The sequence below is a fragment of the Oncorhynchus keta genome, chromosome 11 (genome assembly GCF_023373465.1).
Source record: "Oncorhynchus keta strain PuntledgeMale-10-30-2019 chromosome 11, Oket_V2, whole genome shotgun sequence".
Taxonomy (NCBI): domain Eukaryota; kingdom Metazoa; phylum Chordata; class Actinopteri; order Salmoniformes; family Salmonidae; genus Oncorhynchus; species Oncorhynchus keta.
The window spans coordinates 43,193,131-43,210,896 of NC_068431.1; the positions used below are offsets into that span (position 1 = coordinate 43,193,131).

General features: G+C 43.9%; 1 protein-coding gene across 4 annotated transcripts in view; it reads left to right on the forward strand.

The window, feature by feature from the left end:
- The window catches only part of LOC118390299 (roundabout homolog 1-like), a 222,119-nt gene that overhangs the window by 117,277 nt on the left and 87,076 nt on the right, over positions 1 to 17,766 (forward strand). The window contains exon 1 of one of the 4 annotated variants that reach the window (XM_052457256.1): positions 13,339 to 13,459. The exons of the other annotated variants lie outside the window; for them this stretch is intronic. The gene's annotated coding sequence lies outside the window, so the exon portion shown is untranslated. Of the gene's footprint in view, positions 1 to 13,338; positions 13,460 to 17,766 lie in introns of those variants that run through there. 4 annotated transcript variants of the gene reach the window in all.

Here is a 17,766-nt window from a genome sequence, read left to right on the forward strand (position 1 = left end):
CCCCAGGAAGAGGGGGAGGGAGGGAGAGAGGTAGACTTAGTGAGGAAGAGAGAGCATGATAGAGACTGTGGCGTGTGCATTAGGAAACTATGACAGTATTGCATGGGGACAGGTGATAGTCATTTCATTGGAGATATACTATAATGTTCCCACCTCCTGTAAGACACACAAAGAGAGCAGCTGCAGTTACCTTGGTGCTGAGGGAAAAACAGGACAATTCCTTCATATTGTTTCCAATGTTAGTCCACTGAGACCAAACATTCTGGCATCTCCTCCAACAGGGTGTAGACTAGTGATTTATAACTTACAGTGGGCCGGGTGGAGAGAGAGAGGGGAGAGGGAGTAGAGGGGGAGCAAGGAGGGCTGTCAGAGGAAACCTAGCTGGATAATTAGAGGCAGCATTCCCTCATTCTTTTGTTCCTGCTGTTTCTTTTATTGTGTGTGTGTGTGTGTGTGTGTGTGTGTGTGTGTGTGTGTGTGTGTGTGTGTGTGTGTGTGTGTGGAGATGAATAGTTCTAAGGCACTACCAAACCCACTCTGACTGCTGCCAGTTCTCTCTGCGTTCTCTCTCTTCTCCGTTCTCTCCACCTCCTCCTCTACCAGGCTGTGTGGAGGGAGCATCCCTTCATCTCCTCCCATAGGAACACTTTGTTGTGTTTAGGAAGGCTGCTTCTGTTCGGAACTCTTGCTGTTGTTGTTGATTCACCAAGCCTGCTAATTGAAAGCCTTGGCAACCAGGTAATGGCAACTTCCAGGAAGAGCACAAAGAGGTCTAAAATCATCACCATTATAATACTCAGATGACTTCCCTGAAACACTCAGACACACTCACACACGCTCGCATAGGCCTACACACAGACAGACAGACACACACATGTTCACATTTCTTTATGGTTTATGGTGTGGTAGATGTCTACTCCCGAGTGAGATGAGAGCGGAGTGGTGGTGAAACTGAGAGAGTAGTGTGTGTGTGTGTGTGTGTGTGTGTGTGCGTGTGTGTGTGTGTGTGTTTGAGTGTGTGTCTTGAGTGTGTGTCTGAGTGTGTGTGTGTGTGTCTGTGTGTAAAGAAAAGAGAGGGGGACAGAGAGAAAGAGAGAGGGAGCGGTAGAGAGTGTTGACAGTAGTAATAATTCATATTCACAGTCTTTGTGTTTTCCCAGCAGCCACAGTCTGTCTCTTTCTCCAGCCCTAACACGGCCGCTCCTCCCAAATATGAATCCTCCCTTGCCTCTATCTCAAGGTCTTTGTGCGTGTGTTTGTGTGTGTATTTGTATGTGTGATTGTGTGTGTGAGCATCTGTGTGTGTGTGTGTGTGTGGGGGGGTAGGACAGACAGACAGACAAAGAGAGACAGGCAGACAGCAGTAGATTTCAGGTCGAATCAGAGAGCTACATTTTTTTTGTGTGTAGTCTCTTTGTGAGAGGAAAATACCAGAGAAGGATCCTGCTCTTATCATAAACACACAGCAGGGAACAATCAGCATGCAGAGCTTCAGGAACACACAACACAACTCAACACACTGCGGTGTTGAGAAAACCTGAAAAACCAACATTTACCCACAGTGAGGGTTTTCATGTCTCTCACATCTGCATATGGTTATGATATGCTTTTTCAATTGTGATTTTATTCATTGCTTGGGGCTGATCTGACGAATATTTTCGTCAAACACTTGATTGCATCCTTGACATCAGGTTCAATTGGAATTCTGAGAGACGATACAGTAACCTCCACAATGATTGGCACCCTTGATAAAGATGAGGGGAAGAAATAATGGGCACACAAAATAAATGAGTACAGTAAATTATAATTTTCTAATGTTTTGATCATACAATATGGCACCCTTGTTTTCAATACTTTGTGCGCCCTACCCATACAAGGATAAGGATACTGAGCCTTTTTCTAAAATGTTTTATGAGATTGGAGAACACATAGGGAGTCATCTTAGACCGTTCCTCCATACACTTCCCAGATACTTTATATCCTTCATCTTTGCCCAATTCAATTCAATTCAATGGGGTTCTAGGCCATTCCAAAATGTTGATGTTGTGGTCAATGAACCATTTCTTTGTAGATTGTGATGTGTGCTTGGGGTCAATGTCTTCCTGGAAGATCCACTTGCAGCCCAGTTTCAGCCTCCAGCCTCCAGGTGATTTTCTGGAAAAAGAAATCTCATTTTGTCTGTCATAGTTGAAGTGTACCTCTGATGAAAATTACAGGCCTCTCTCATCTTCTTAAGTGGGAGAACATGCACAATTGCTGACTAAATACTTTTTTGCCCCACTGTAGCTCAGTATTTGTATTCTACATTTTTATAAAAGTCTTTATTGCTCATGTTTTTTTAAATCAAGGGTGCCAATACATGTGTAGGTGACTGTATATGATATGTTAAAGGTTGGTTTTGGAAGCAGAAAAGAGAGGAGGAAAATCCAGATCATGTTCTCTGCATGTCATTACACACCAGGAGCTGGAGGAGTCAATGGGCGTGGGCATGCAGGGAAGGTGTGTGTGTGTGAGTGTGTGTGTGTGTGTGTGTGTGTGTGTGTGTGTGTGTGTGTGTGTGTGTGTGTGTGTGTGTGTGTGTGTGTGTGTGTGTGTGTGTGTGTGTGTGTGTGTGTGTGTGTGTGTGTGTGTGTGTGTGTGTGTGTGTGTGTGTGTGTGTGTGTGTAAATATAGTGTTTTGCATGGCTGGAATTAGCAGGAATCAGTCTCAGTGCTGTTGGTCATGTTACTCTGAACATCCCCTTCTCTAATTATCTTTCCCCACAGTCCCTCCGTACCTACCTACCTCTCTTTGTCTACACCCCACCCCCCCTCTCTCTCTGCTCTCTCTCTTTCCTTTGCTCCCAGCAGCTTGTCTCATGCTGTTTTCATTTGCGCTCTTTTGTTAAATAATTTTCCTGTGCAATAGCCTTGGGACGTCTGGGAGAAACAGTAGATAAAGAGAGTACCAGAGAAAGGGAGAGAGGGGGATGATAAGATTAATTTAAGATTCTCTCTCTCTCCCTCTCACTTTCTTTCTCACTTTCTCTCTCTCTTTCAATTCAATTCATTGGCAATGGAAACATATGTTTACATTTCCAAAGCAAATGATATAGATAATAAACAGAAGTGAAATAAACAACAAGAAATGAACAGTAAACATTACACACACAACATTTCCAAAATAATAAAGACATTTCAAATGTCATGTTTGCCTATATACAAAAGGGAAAATAAATAAACATAAGTATGGGTTGTATTTACAATAGTGTTTGTTCTTTACTGGTTGACCTTTTCTTGTGGTAACAGGTCACAAATCTTGCTGCTGTGATGGCACACCGTGGTGTTTCACCCAGTAGATATGGGAGTTTATCAAAATTGGATTTGTTTTCTAATTATTTGTGTGTCTGTGTAATCTGAGGGAAATATGTGTCTCTAATATTGTCATACATTTGGCAGGAGGTTAGGAAGTGCACATAGTCTCTTTTTGTAGGCAGGGTGCACATAGTCTTTTCTTGAGAGCCAGGTCTGCCTACAGCAGCCTTTCTCAATAGCAAGGCTATGCTCACTGAGTCTGTACATAGTCAAAGCTTTCCTTATGTTTGGGTCAGTCACAGTGGTCAGGTATTCTGCCACTGTGTACTCTCTGTTGAGGGCCAAATAGCATTCTAGTTTGCTCAGTTCTTTTCTGAATTCTTTCCGATGTGTCAATTAATTATCTTTTTTCTTCTCATGATTTGGTTGGGTCTAATTGTGTTTCAAGGACCAGCTTGCTTAGGGGAATCTTCTCCTGGTTCATCTCTCTGTAGGTGATGGCTTTGTTATGGAAGGTTTGGGAATCGCTTCCTATTAGGTGGTTGTAGAATTTAATGGCTATTTTCTGGATTTTGATAATTAGTGAGTATCGGCCTAATTCTTCTCTGCATTTTCTCTGCATGGTGTACAACTTACGTTGTACACCAAGTTTATTTTTGATGAATTCTGAATGCAGTCTCAATTTGGTGTTTGTACCATTTGGTGAAATCTTGGTTGGTGAGAGAACCCCAGACCTCAGAACCATAAACGGAAATTGGTTCTAAAACTGATTCTAGTATTTTTTTGCCAGATCCTAATTGGGATGTCGAATTTTAAGTTCCTTTTGATCTTTCTCTCTCTGTGTATCACTATCTCTCTCTGTATCGCTATCTCTCTCTGCATCACTATCTCTCTCTGCATCGTTATCTCTCTCTGCATATCTCTCTGCATCGCTATCTCTCTCTGCATCGCTATCTCTCTCTGCATCGCTATCTCTCTCTGCATCGCTATCTCTCTCCGCATCGCTATCTCTCTCTGCATCGCTATCTCTCTCCGCATCGCTATCTCTCTCTGCATCGCTATCTCTCTCTGTATTGCTATCTCTCTCTGTCTCACACAAACAGGCAAAGACACTCAACCCACTGAATATGCATCATTTCAGGGAGCCGCCATATGATGATACATTGGTTGCCTTGACACCCATAGAGGAGGTGTTAGTTCCCAGCCCTGCTATCAAAGTCAAACCAAATCAAATGTTTTTTGTCACATACGCCGAATGCAACAGGTGTAGTAGACCTTACCGTGACATGCTTCCTTACAAGCCCTTAAGTAGAGTCATGTATTTATGGTGGAATGTCTCAGAGCTGGGTCAGGAGGAGCAGAGAGGGCTTATCCTCTACTAGCGTGTCTAGAGGGAATCTTAATCTACTAGCGCCTCTTAAGTGGCCTAACTCACTCCTATTGACATAAAGCCTATGACCTTTGCTCTCTGTGCCGCCGCCCTGCAGCTGGAGATGAGGGGGTCCTGTCGGCACACAGTCTGGCCCCGGAGCTGTTACCGTGGCGACACAGTGGGCACAGGCCCCCCAGGACAGAGAAAGGATCAGCTGGCATGACAGCCTGTCTACAGTCCTGTCAACGGCAGGGCCGCTCCCGGAATGATGTGGAAATGTGTGTGTGTCTGTAACAGTTTGTGTGTGTGTGTGTGTGTGTGTGTATGGGTAGGGTATCTGTTTGTGAGAGGGAGACGATGGCAGTCTGTTGCTATTGTGAGGTTGAATAGAAATACCATAACTATTGTGAAGCCACTCACTCTGACCCTGGGAATAATGAAAAGGGCCAATGGGAGACCTTGTATGTCTGAGAGGAGTGAGCCGTCCGTTGTCTGTCTGTCTGTCTGTCTGTCTGTCTGTCTGTCTGTCTGTCTGTCTGTCTGTCTGTCTGTCTGTCTGTCTGTCTGTCTGTCTGTCTGTCTGTCTGTCTGTCTGTCTGTCTGTCTGTCTGTCTGTCTGTCTGTCTGTCTGTCTGTCTGTCTGTCTGTCTGTCTGTCTGTCTGTCTGTCTGTCTGTCTGTCTGTCTGTCTGTCTGTCTGTCTGTCTGTCTGTCTGTCTGTCTGTCTGTCTGTCTGTCTGTCTGTCTGTCTGTCTGTCTGTCTGTCTGTCTGTCTGTCTGTCTGTCTGTCTGTCTGTCTGTCTGTCTGTCTGTCTGTCTGTCTGTCTGTCTGTCTGTCTGTCTGTCTGTCTGTCTGTCTGTCTGTCTGTCTGTCTGTCTGTCTGTCTGTCTGTCTGTCTGTCTGTCTGTCTGTCTGTCTGTCTGTCTGTCTGTCTGTCTGTCTGTCTGTCTGTCTGTCTGTCTGTCTGTCTGTCTGTCTGTCTGTCTGTCTGTCTGTCTGTCTGTCTGTCTGTCTGTCTGTCTGTCTGTCTGTCTGTCTGTCTGTCTGTCTGTCTGTCTGTCTGTCTGTCTGTCTGTCTGTCTGTCTGTCTGTCTGTCTGTCTGTCTGTCTGTCTGTCTGTCTGTCTGTCTGTCTGTCTGTCTGTCTGTCTGTCTGTCTGTCTGTCTGTCTGTCTGTCTGTCTGTCTGTCTGTCTGTCTGTCTGTCTGTCTGTCTGTCTGTCTGTCTGTCTGTCTGTCTGTCTGTCTGTCTGTCTGTCTGTCTGTCTGTCTGTCTGTCTGTCCGTCCGTCTGTCTGTCTGACTTCCAGTAGATAAGAAAGCACACCGACTGTCAGGAGGCTTGCTATCAGAGACGTTTTTGTGTGTGTGTGTGTGTGTGCTGAGGGTGGGGTCAGAGGTTTGCTACAACACACTCCAATTCAAATCCAATTTACTTTTCTTTATTACTCTACTCTCTCTCTCTCGCTCCATCTCTGCCGGGTTTCTCGCCCTCTCTTTGTGTGCCTGACATTTTCTGGGTAAATATTTGCCGCACTCGTTTGGCCTGCAGGCGAGGGGTAAGAGGCGCTGCCGTCAGCCCCCTACCATGGTAAGAATAGAGATGTGGTGGACAGACACAACACAACACACACACGGCGGAACACACTGCGTCACACTCTGGCCATCTCTGTGTTATCAATCTCTTTAACACAGTCAGACCAAACCAATTAAGCATATATTGAAGCGTTTTCAATTAAGCCCCTGGCAAATGTTCATCTGTATTGTTAATCTGTTTTTTTTTTGTTCGATTTCCGGGTTCCAGTGGATGCAATGTGTCCCAGACCATAATTAAATCTCTATTTTCCTGCAGCCAGTGTTTCCCCTATATTCATTTAGCAGCAGCAGACCGCCTAAAACCAGATATAAAGTATGTAGGAAAGAAAATGGAGCTATATATTGACAAGATCATCTTTGAGAATTAACAACCACCAAATTAAAACTAGGCGGGGAGAATCTCAGGGCCTCTTCACACTTACTACAAAAATACCGTCGGCTACACATATTACTACAATGTAAACGTGTGTACTTGCTACGTCTCGACCTCTACCTCTGGAGGTAGAACACGATGCTAGCCCGACAGTTGCCCCCTTGAAGCAGGACAGTGTAAACAGAATTGTCTTGTTGAGCCAACACTCCTACTGTATAAATGGTAATACAGAGCAATGTTTTTGAAACAGCTGAAATTTACAGACATTTTGCTCATATTTGAGACTTGTTTTATTGTTTTTACCTGAAACTGCAGTAACAGGTTGTTACATTCTGAAACTGCAGTAATAGCCTGTTACATTCTGAAACTGCAGTAACAGCCTGCTACTTTCTGAAACTGCAGTAACAGCCTGTTACATTCTGAAACTGCAGTAACAGCCTGCTACTTTCTGAAACTGCAGTAACAGCCTGTTACATTCTGAAACTGCAGTAACAGCCTGCTACTTTCTGAAACTGCAGTAACAGCCTGTTACATTCTGAAACTGCAGTAACCGCCTGTTACATTCTGAAACTGCAGTAACAGGCTGTTACATTCTGAAACTGCAGTAACAGCCTGTTACATTCTGAAACTGCAGTAACAGCCTGTTACATTCTGAAACTGCAGTAACAGCCTGTTACATTCTGAAACTGCAGTAATAGCCTGTTACATTCTGAAACTGCAGTAACAGCCTGCTACTTTCTGAAACTGCAGTAACAGCCTGTTACATTCTGAAACTGCAGTAACAGCCTGCTACTTTCTGAAACTGCAGTAACAGCCTGTTACATTCTGAAACTGCAGTAACAGCCTGCTACTTTCTGAAACTGCAGTAACAGCCTGTTACATTCTGAAACTGCAGTAACCGCCTGTTACATTCTGAAACTGCAGTAACAGGCTGTTACATTCTGAAACTGCAGTAACAGCCTGTTACATTCTGAAACTGCAGTAACAGCCTGTTACATTCTGAAACTGCAGTAACAGCCTGTTACATTCTGAAACTGCAGTAACAGCCTGCTACATTCTGAAATTGTTGCAGTAGCTGCCAGCTACACTGAGCCACATAAAACTATGGAAGCCCATCCCCACCACCTAAAAACATGCAAACGTAGATCATACAAATAGGAAATATTTTATTTGTAACATTGTTTGGTGATTTCACCAGGTGGTACCACAGGTACCAGAGTGGTGGGAGGGGAATGTTTTCCTGTGTCCCAGAGTATTTCCTGATCTGGTAGTAGGATAATCTAACCAACTCTGGACCCTAGTTGTAGCGTATGACGTAAATCAAATCAAACTTAATTTGTCACGTGCGCCGAATACAACAAGTGTAGATCTTACCGTGAAATGCTTAAGCCCTTAACCAACAATGCAGTTCAAGAAGAGTTAAGACAATATTTACCAAATAAACTAAAGTAAAAAATGTATTAAAATGAATACAATAAAATAACAATAACAAGGGGGTACCGGTACCAAGTCAGTGTGTAGTTTTCCAGGCTAGTTGAGGTCATTTGTACATAGTAGTAAATCAGCTGTAAAAAACGGTTCTATAAGGGCTAAGATGGGACCAGATTATTTCTCTAATCAGGTCATATGGTTAAAAAAAGGGAAGACAACACTTTACACAGACATAGAGACAACAACTTTGATTGGACAATAGAATTTACAGGGCTGAGATGGTTGTATGCAGGGTTGCATCGGGTAGGCCTTTGGATCTGTAATTAAAAAGATACTCATACAGTATTTCATCACTACTGTGTTGATTGATTCATTCCAGTCAATAATTCTGGATTAAAGAGGTCTTCTTAGCCATCTGAAGTGTGAATATAAACCACATTCACATTTTCTCAGAACAAAAATAAATGGGCTTATAATTTAGTCCATAAAAACATGACGTGACGTTACCCCTGGCCCAGATGGGATCAGAGTTAACAGGCTACCTGCAGCTGTGGTTGTTATCAGTAGGCTACAGACTGAAGCACAGACTAATTGTGCGCGTTGACAAATAATTCCATATAAAATAGTTTGTCGTGGCGAATTCACTTATACCCACATTTTTGTTTGTAATGATTTGCACGATATTGATCAAAATGAAGCCTGGTTTGTTGTAATGTAATGTACTGTAATGTACTTCTACATTCGTATGAGAGGGTCAATCGTTCATTTTTGATAGGTTAACATTACATGCTGTTAGCAACTCTGTGCTTTCATCTTGAAGCTAAAATGTAATGAGTGTAGCCTACAGACGACAAAATAAACCCTTTAATTGTCTGCACATACTGTACATGCTTGTGAATTGTTGTATTATTCAAGCATGTGATACGGTTTAGAAGAACGGTTTCTGTCATTGTTGAATAGCTTGTGCTTACTGGCTACTCTGGTCAATATTAGCTGCGGACCAAGAATGTCTAGTTGGCGGTCACAGAGAATGTAATGTGAATTGAAAAGCATAATTCTCTTTCACCACCCCTCTTCTCAGACTTTCCTTCGTAGAGGGAATAGAGCCTAACATTCTAAACATTTAATAGAATGGGGCTCCTACTGTTATAAGGTTTAAGTCACCCAGAGAGCATAAAAGAACATGGCAAAAGCCATGTATACAATTGCAGCAAATTAGCTTTAAAACTGCACATTTTCTCTCAGCCCCATGGCAATATGTGAAGAATTGTACCAAATGAGCTTTAAAACTGCACATTTTCTCTCAGCCCCATGGCAATATGTGAAGAATTGTACCAAATGAGCTTTAAAACTGCACATTTTCTCTCAGCCCCATGGCAATATGTGAAGAATTGTACCAAATTAGCTTTAAAACTGCACATTTTCTCTCAGCCCCATGGCAATATGTGAAGAATTGTACCAAATTAGCTTTAAAACTGCACATTTTCTCTCAGCCCCATGGCAATATGTGAAGAATTGTACCAAATTAGCTTTAAAACTGCACATTTTCTCTCAGCCCCATGGCAATATGTGAACAATTGTACCAAATTAGCTTTAAAACTGCACATTTTCTCTCAGCCCCATGGCAATATGTGAACAATTGTACCAAATTAGCTTTAAAACTGCACATTTTCTCTCAGCCCCATGGCAATATGTGAAGAATTGTACCAAATTAGCTTTAAAACTGCACATTTTCTCTCAGCCCCATGGCAATATGTGAAGAATTGTGCCAAATTAGCTTTAAAACTGCACATTTTCTCTCAGCCCCATGGCAATATGTAAAGAATTGTACCAAATTAGCTTTTAAAAGGAAATGGTTTCTCTTAGCCCCATAACAGAACAGCTAAATGTTGTCTCTTCGGCAAATAGGACGGCTCTAAAAGGGGAAACGCTGTCTGCAGCCTACTGCACAATACCTATTCCATTCTATTCAGACCCAGCATCACTGAGCCATTCTATCCTGTGCTTTATTGTAGCTCAATCCTAACGTAGCCACATGTAGCTGTGCATGGCTGAGGCCCAGCCTGTCTGTTGGTCTGTCTGCCGGTCTGTCGGTCAGTCTGCCAATGTGAATGGGTTTTGTGTGCGCCCACAATGGCAGGTGATAATACCATGTGATAGAATCTGGTACGGCACGGGGAACTTCACTCCCCTCCATTGTCCTGCGGACTCCCTAATGGATCCGGGCCGCTCCCCAGCCCAGCCTGCTAATCACAGGTTAATTCGCTTCATTAGGGATGAGTGGAGATGCAGAGATGGAGAGATGGAGATGGGACACAGTGTGGTACCGCTGGGCTGTACAGTCTGCCTCCTCTATCCTCTCTCTCTCTCTCTCTCTCTCTCTCTCTCTCTCTCTCTCTCTCTCTCTCTCTCTCTCTCTCTCTCTCTCTCTCCTCAACACTTATCTGGGAATCGAGGCATTCTCATTGTCCCAGTCAGTATAATCTCCAGTGCAGAGGGAATGTGTGTGTTGACGTGTGTGTGTCTGTGTTATATCAGTCCCTCATGTAAACACTATCAACAGTCATCACCTGTTGCCCTTGTGGCTCATTCCAGACAATCAACAGCCACAATACCCTGTCTGACCTACGGGTCATTAGACATGTACAAAAACAACCTCCAGATAGCCACGTTCCCAGCATAAGCCTGTGTGGAAGTAGAGAAATAGAGAAATAGCCATTCAGGTTAGTCTTCATTTTAAGTTACGGTGCGATGTTACGATGGCATCTTCTGTGACAGCAGTCAATACATTTCCCCAAAAGAGACTGCACGGGGAGATGTTAGGGGGTGGGGGGATGCAGGGGTCAGGATCCTTCTGTGCATGCTTGGAATACATGCTGCAGAGAGGTGAGAGGGCTGCTGTGGGGGCTGGCTGATGTGGCGGCTGGCTGATGTGAGGGCTGGTGTTGAGGGAGTCTCCTAGCTGTAGGCCAATAAACTAATCCCCTCATTAACTCGGTGTCCAGGACCTTGCTGAGACCAAACACACACACGCACTCAAACACACCGGCACACATAGGCACACACAAAAGACAATCTTGCTGTATTCTGTTTTTGTCCTTTTGCTTGTATTTTACGAGTGTGAAAGAGGGTGTTTTTCTGGAGGGGCAGTAGTGGAGATCATTAACTGAAGTCCCACAGACAGAGCTGTAGTCCCTGTCACAGTGTCTGTAGAAAGCAGACAGCGCTGGAGAGCGCCTCACAGTACAGGCCAGTCCAACATAGTCCATCAGCAGACAACTCTTTAAATAAAGCCCCTCCATCACACCTCACTGTGTCCAATTACTGTCTTCTCTTCACAGCGACTCTCCACACACCACCTAGCCACATCTCTGTGGCTGTATCCACACTGACAGATGGACGGTTGTATTCCCTTCACATCCCAAAGACCCTAGCTATGCGTCCTGTGTCTGTTGTCAGACCTGACAGAGGGGGTGTAGATTGATAGCGAGTCTGATATGGAAACAGTGACAGTCTGATGTCACAATCGGATGGGTACGATGCTCTCACCTGTGGGGGACACCTGGGTCCTCTGCCTTAGTGGCTGCGGCTAGTGTGTTGCCGGTCTCATATCCACTCTCTGATCTGGACAAAGGAAAAGAGAAAGTTGAACGTTGTGAAATGTAGGTTTGCTATAGGATGTTTTTGTATAAATAATTGGGACGTAGGCCTATAGTATTCATGTGTGTGGGAAGCTGAAGATGAATGTGCCGCTGGACAGCTGGGTCTTTGTGTTGTGTGTGTGTGTGTGTGTGTGGGGGGCTGATTCTGACGTGACCTGCCTGCCCCATGGGGGTCTCACCCTCTCTCTCTCTCTCTCTCTCTCTCTCTCTCTCTCTCTCTCTCTGCTACACCACACTTCCTGTTGACTCCAGCACTCTCAGCTAGCTATAGCATATGCTGCTGTGTTATCCCTATATGGAGCTTCCTTCCTTCCCATGGAGTGGCTGGTCTCAGGGATTAAAGAGACCATACTGTTGCCATGGAGCTGAAACACAGAGTTGTGTTAATGTCTTATGGCATGCTCTAGTTTCATTAGACTTGGTCTTCACTGAGGCTAGGAGGACACCATCAGTTCAGGAGGTTTGTGTGCTACTACTGTGCTTTCATCTGGCTCTGTTACCTGAGGTTGAACTCCATGCTGTAGAGTAAATCCTTTTGTTCAGACTGCTCACATCCTGCTCTATAAGGTTCACAGGGAAAGGCAGTCCACCTATGAGAGCGGAGCTACTGTACCTCATGCTGACCATTCACATACATTACAACATACCTTTGTAATATACAGTGGTGTAAAGTACTTCAAGTAAAACGTTTTTTTGGTATCTGTATTTTACTATTTATATTTTTTGACTACTTTTACTTTTACTCCACTACATTCCTCAAGACAATAATGCACTTTTTACTCCTTACATTTTCCCTGACACCCAAAAGTACTCGTTACATTTTGAATGCTTAGCAGAACAGGAAAATTGTCTAATTCACACACTTATGAAGAGACCATCCCTGGTCATCCCTACTGCCTCTGATCTGGCGGACTCACTAAACACACATGCTTTTTTTGTAAATGATGTCTGAGTGCAACTGTGCCCCCGGCTATCCATAAATTAAAAGAAAACAAGAAAATCATGTTATCTGGTTTGCTTAATATATTTATTCATTTACCTTTGATACTTCAGTACATTTAAAACCAAATAGTTTTAGAGTAGTATTTTACTGGGTGACTTTCACTTTTACTTGAGTCATTTTCTTTTAAGGTATCTTTACTTTTACTCAAGTATGAAAATTGGGTACTTTTTCCACCACTGGTAATATACAGACAATATATATATAGAAATAGTTCTGGCAGTAATGGCCTTTCCTTCTCTGTTTCCCCCTCAATCCTTTGTCTTCTTCTTGCTATACTGTGAGTCTTTCCTCTTGTCCTCTTGGTATGCAGCTTCTCTTCTCACCTTCCACTGTTCTGTTGTTATTGATTATATCAGCCAGATCTGAGGCAGGGTCCTCTCCCCAAAGACCAACCCTGGCTGTGTGTGTGTGTGTTTACCTCCTCCAGCTCAGCTGCATGTTGAGAGGGGCAGCCATCTCCAGAGGTTTGGTAATACAGTGGATACCGTTACCCCCATCACATCGCTATGGGGGAGAGGAGAGGAGAGGAGAGGAGAGGAGAGGAGAGGAGAGTATTCACCTGTTACCAGATATGAGTGAAACCTTATCTGTTTGATTAGCCTTCCGGCTCTGCTGTTTCTCCACAAAGCCTCCCAGTTCCACTGCTCTATTGGATTAGATGTATTTAAATATCGTTTTGTTTTTCTTGCAGAGATAGATACCATGGGAATGCATTGTCCAGTTGCTCGTGGGTATGTACACATTTAAAAAGAGCACCGTAATAATATATATATATATATATATACTGTATATATATATATATTTTTTTAATTGATTGAGATAATTGGTCTTGTGAAGACATTTTGTTGACAATGACTATTCATTTTCCCATTACTTCCATGAGTCTGTCCCTCTGGGGGCTGGCGATGGGCAGTTGGAGGTGTGTGAAGTGATGGGAAAAAGATGCATCTTTTTACTGTTGCCTCCACACCCCTTTCACAGCATCACACTGTAAGACTGAACGTGGTACCATCTCTTAGACACAAGTCATCATTGGCACATCTGATTTTCCTGATGCCTGGACGTGTGTGTGTGTCTGATTGACCCTAGTGTCTGATTGGTTCAGGGTGGGAGGCATTAGGAGTTTCACACACAGCTCTGTGAGCACACAGCAGGGAGTGTGTGTGAACTATTTACAGTACACACACTCTCTGTGTTCCCCAGACCTCCCCTGTCACTCCACCACGCTCCCTCAACACAGCGACATGCTCGGGAGTACGTAGCTTAACAGCTCATGCATGTTAGCAAGCGCGCATCAATGAATGCCATTACTGACTTTCGTATTCATATGACTGGACCATTCAACAATTCACTATGCACAGGCTCTTGCTGCCAGCGATTTTCCAATTTCCAATTTGTTAACTTAATTTCAATGTCCTGCCAGCAGGTGTCCAAATTAATTGGTTTCCCTGGTGTCGTGTGTTAGATGCACTGTTGTCTCCATGCTTTTGACTGCACACACTGTACGTTCTCTAGAAGTGATTCATTAGTTAAAGGAAGACTGGGTCTGTGAATGTAGAAACCCTTGAACAGCATGGAATAAACACACACACACACACACACACACACACACACACACACACACACACACACACACGCAGATGCTGGAGATGATGTCATCAGTCCTGGACAGACTCAAAGTGGATCCTGCATGTTGCTGCTGGGATGTCTGGGATATCACTCTAATAGCACGCCACTCTACACTCAACAGGGCCTAGCAGCTCACTGTCTCTCTGTCTGCAGTGATAGACACATCTGAACACTCTCCCATGGGCTCCAAGGACACTTTTCCACTTGCCCCAACAGGTCCCCATGATCTGGCTCTATGGGAAATGGTTTCCCTATCACGCAACAACCCTCCCTCTCCTTCTCATCCCTCTCTATCTGGATCTGGAAACGCTGCGGGTTGTTCCGTAAGGCGCAGGACAGCTGGAGCGATGAGAGTGAGCTAATATACGTTATCTATCCATAATTCACAGTGTATTATTCCATTATTCATAGAGCTTAGCTGAGTGAGTGGCCCTTATCCTAGCCCACTTTACCAATCTAACATTTATATACATTATTCAGTATTTATACAGCTGGAAATTAAATCAGCCAATTCTGGTTAAGAACCGTGCAGGGGTGGTGGGTCTCTCTGACCAGGGCACCTGTAACATATTACTGATGGCTTGAGTGAGAATAGGCCTGTTCTCCAACCAGAGGATGAGTCAGTGGTTAGAGGTTAGTGGCTGATCCCAGATGAAAGGTGTGATGTGATTCTACTTCTTGACCAGGCCAGCCGCTCCAATGTGCTGCTGTAATGATGACGAAGAGCCTTCCTGACCACGGAAATCGCTTTTTGACAAGGCTTTGATTTTCGGAGCGAGGGGGTCGTCTGTGGACCCAGCGATCACGAGAGCGGCGTTCACATTTAATCTGCAGAGCTATTGATCAAGTAGTCCTCTCTCCCTGAGCCCCTTTCCCCCGCCCGCCCGCCCGCCCTCCCACCTCACTCCCCTCCCAAATCTGTTCCTCTCCCCCTCTCCACCCCAGCACCACAGCTGGGCGTCACAGCCCTGGAGCAGCCAGTCAAGCGTGATCTTTTCATTCCGCTGCTTTTCAAAACCAGTTACATGTGCTACATACAAATCACCTGATCAGACAAAATCATTAAGCTGGAGAGTCTCCCACTGCGTCCTCACTGTGGGTGTTTGTGTGTGTGTGTGTGCCACCCTGGGGAGTGTTGAACATTGAGCGGATGGTGAGGTGACAAGCTTTCATTTGTGTGTGTGTGTGTGTGTGTGTGTGTGTCTTGCTGGGACGCAGTCGGAGCACATTTCCATATGTATGGTCACAGGGCTAATTAAATCCACCAGCCCACTGATTGCCTGGCACAGAGTCAGACACAGATTGGTGTGCGCATGTTTGTAAGGTAACAGACCAGGGGACAGGACGGGGGTTCTGTGTAGTATCTGTGTGTGTAGTGGGCTGTATGCATGATAGTGTGAAAGAATGGACCAAGCAAGTCGGATGGTTACACACTGAGGGTGTATTCACACTGAGGGGGTATTCACACTGTCACTGAGCGGGTATTCACTGTCACCGAGGGGGTGTTTACACTGAGTGGGTATTCACACTGAAGGGGTATTCACACTGTCACTAATGGGGTATTCACACTGAGGGAATATTCACACTATCACTGAGGGGTTATTCACACTGAGAATGTATTTACACATGTCACTGAGGGGTATTCACAAAGGGGGTATTCAAATGAGGGGTATTCACACTGTCACTGAGCGGGTATTCACTGTCACCGAGGGGGTGTTTACACTGAGTGGGTATTCACACTGAAGGGGTATTCACACTGTCACTAATGGGGTATTCACACTGAGGGAATATTCACACTATCACTGAGGGGTTATTCACACTGAGGGGGTATTTACACTGTCACTGAGGGGGTATTCACACTGAGGGGGTATTCACACTGACGGGGTATTTACACTGTCACTGAGGGGGTATTCACACTGAGGGGGTATTCACATTGCCCCTGCTGTGTGTGTTTGCACTAGTGTTGCAAAGGGACGGTCTATCACTGGTCATTTTAGAAGTTACCAGTAAACTACCAGAATTCTGGTAACTTTATCTCTGGCCCTCTGTGTGGTCTTATCACATGTAAACTACAGTGCGTTCAGAAAGTATTCACACCCCTTGACTTTTTCCACATTTTGTTGTGTTACAGCCTGCATTTGTCACTGGTCTACACACAATACCACATAATGTGAAAGTGGAATTATGTTTTTCGAAATGTTTACAAATTAATAAGAAATGGAAAAGCCAGAATGTCTTTAGTCAATAAGTACTCAACCTCTTTGTTGTGAAAAGCCTAAATAAGTTCAGGAGTAAAGCAATTCTTAACAAGTCACATAATAAGTTGCATGGACTGTGTGCGATAATAGTATTTACCACAATTTTTGAATGACTACCTCATCTCTGTACCTCACACATACAATTATCTGTAAGGCCCCTCTGTCGAGCATTGAATTTCAAATACAGATTCAACCACAAAGACCAGGGAATTTTTCCAATGCTTTGCATTGTAGGGCACCTAAATAGACGGGTTGTTTAGAAACACAACCGACACAGGCGCAACTATGGGGCCAAACAGACAGGGTTGGCTTAGACTGGTGACAACATGTCAACTATATTTAGTCTCCAATGTTTATTGAAGCATAAATAAATGTGCACAATGACCACTTGATGTCTCTCAAATACATCGTTACAGTTGTTGGTTAGGTAGCTAGTGATTTTTTGCCATATTAGCATTGACATGAAATCAGTCAAAACACCTAAAAAAAACCGCATGGTATCAAGAACAAGATGAATCTAGCTGAAACGAGTCACTAGTGATTCCCCACATGGCAGTTTCTTGTCATTGTTGGTAACTATCTGGCCATCCAGAATCATAACAATTTACGGACTTCTGCCCCATTGAAGTAGGAACATCATTTTCGTGATGTTGTCAACTAACCCAACCCGTTGGAAAGAAGAAACAAAGCAGACATTGAATTCCCCTTGGTGAAGTTATTAACTATACTTTGGATGGTGTATCAACCCACCCAGTCACTATAAAGATAACAGGCGTTCTTCCTAACTCAGTTGTTTGAGAGGAACGAAACCGCTCAGGGATTTCACCATGAGGCCAATGGTGACTTGACAACAGTTACAGAGTTTAATAGTTGTGATCGGAGAAAACTGAGGATGGATCAACAACATTGTAGTTACTCCACAATACTAACCTAAACGAGAATAAAAATATTCCATATCATGTATCCAACAAGGCACTAAACTAATACTGCAAGAAAATGGTCAATTAACGTTTTGTCCTGAATACAAAGTATTAGGTTTGGGGAAAATCCAATACAACACATTACTGAGTACCACTCTCCATGTTTTCAAGCATAATGGTGGCTGAATCATGTAATTGGTATGCTTCAGGATAAAAAAGAAATGGAATAGT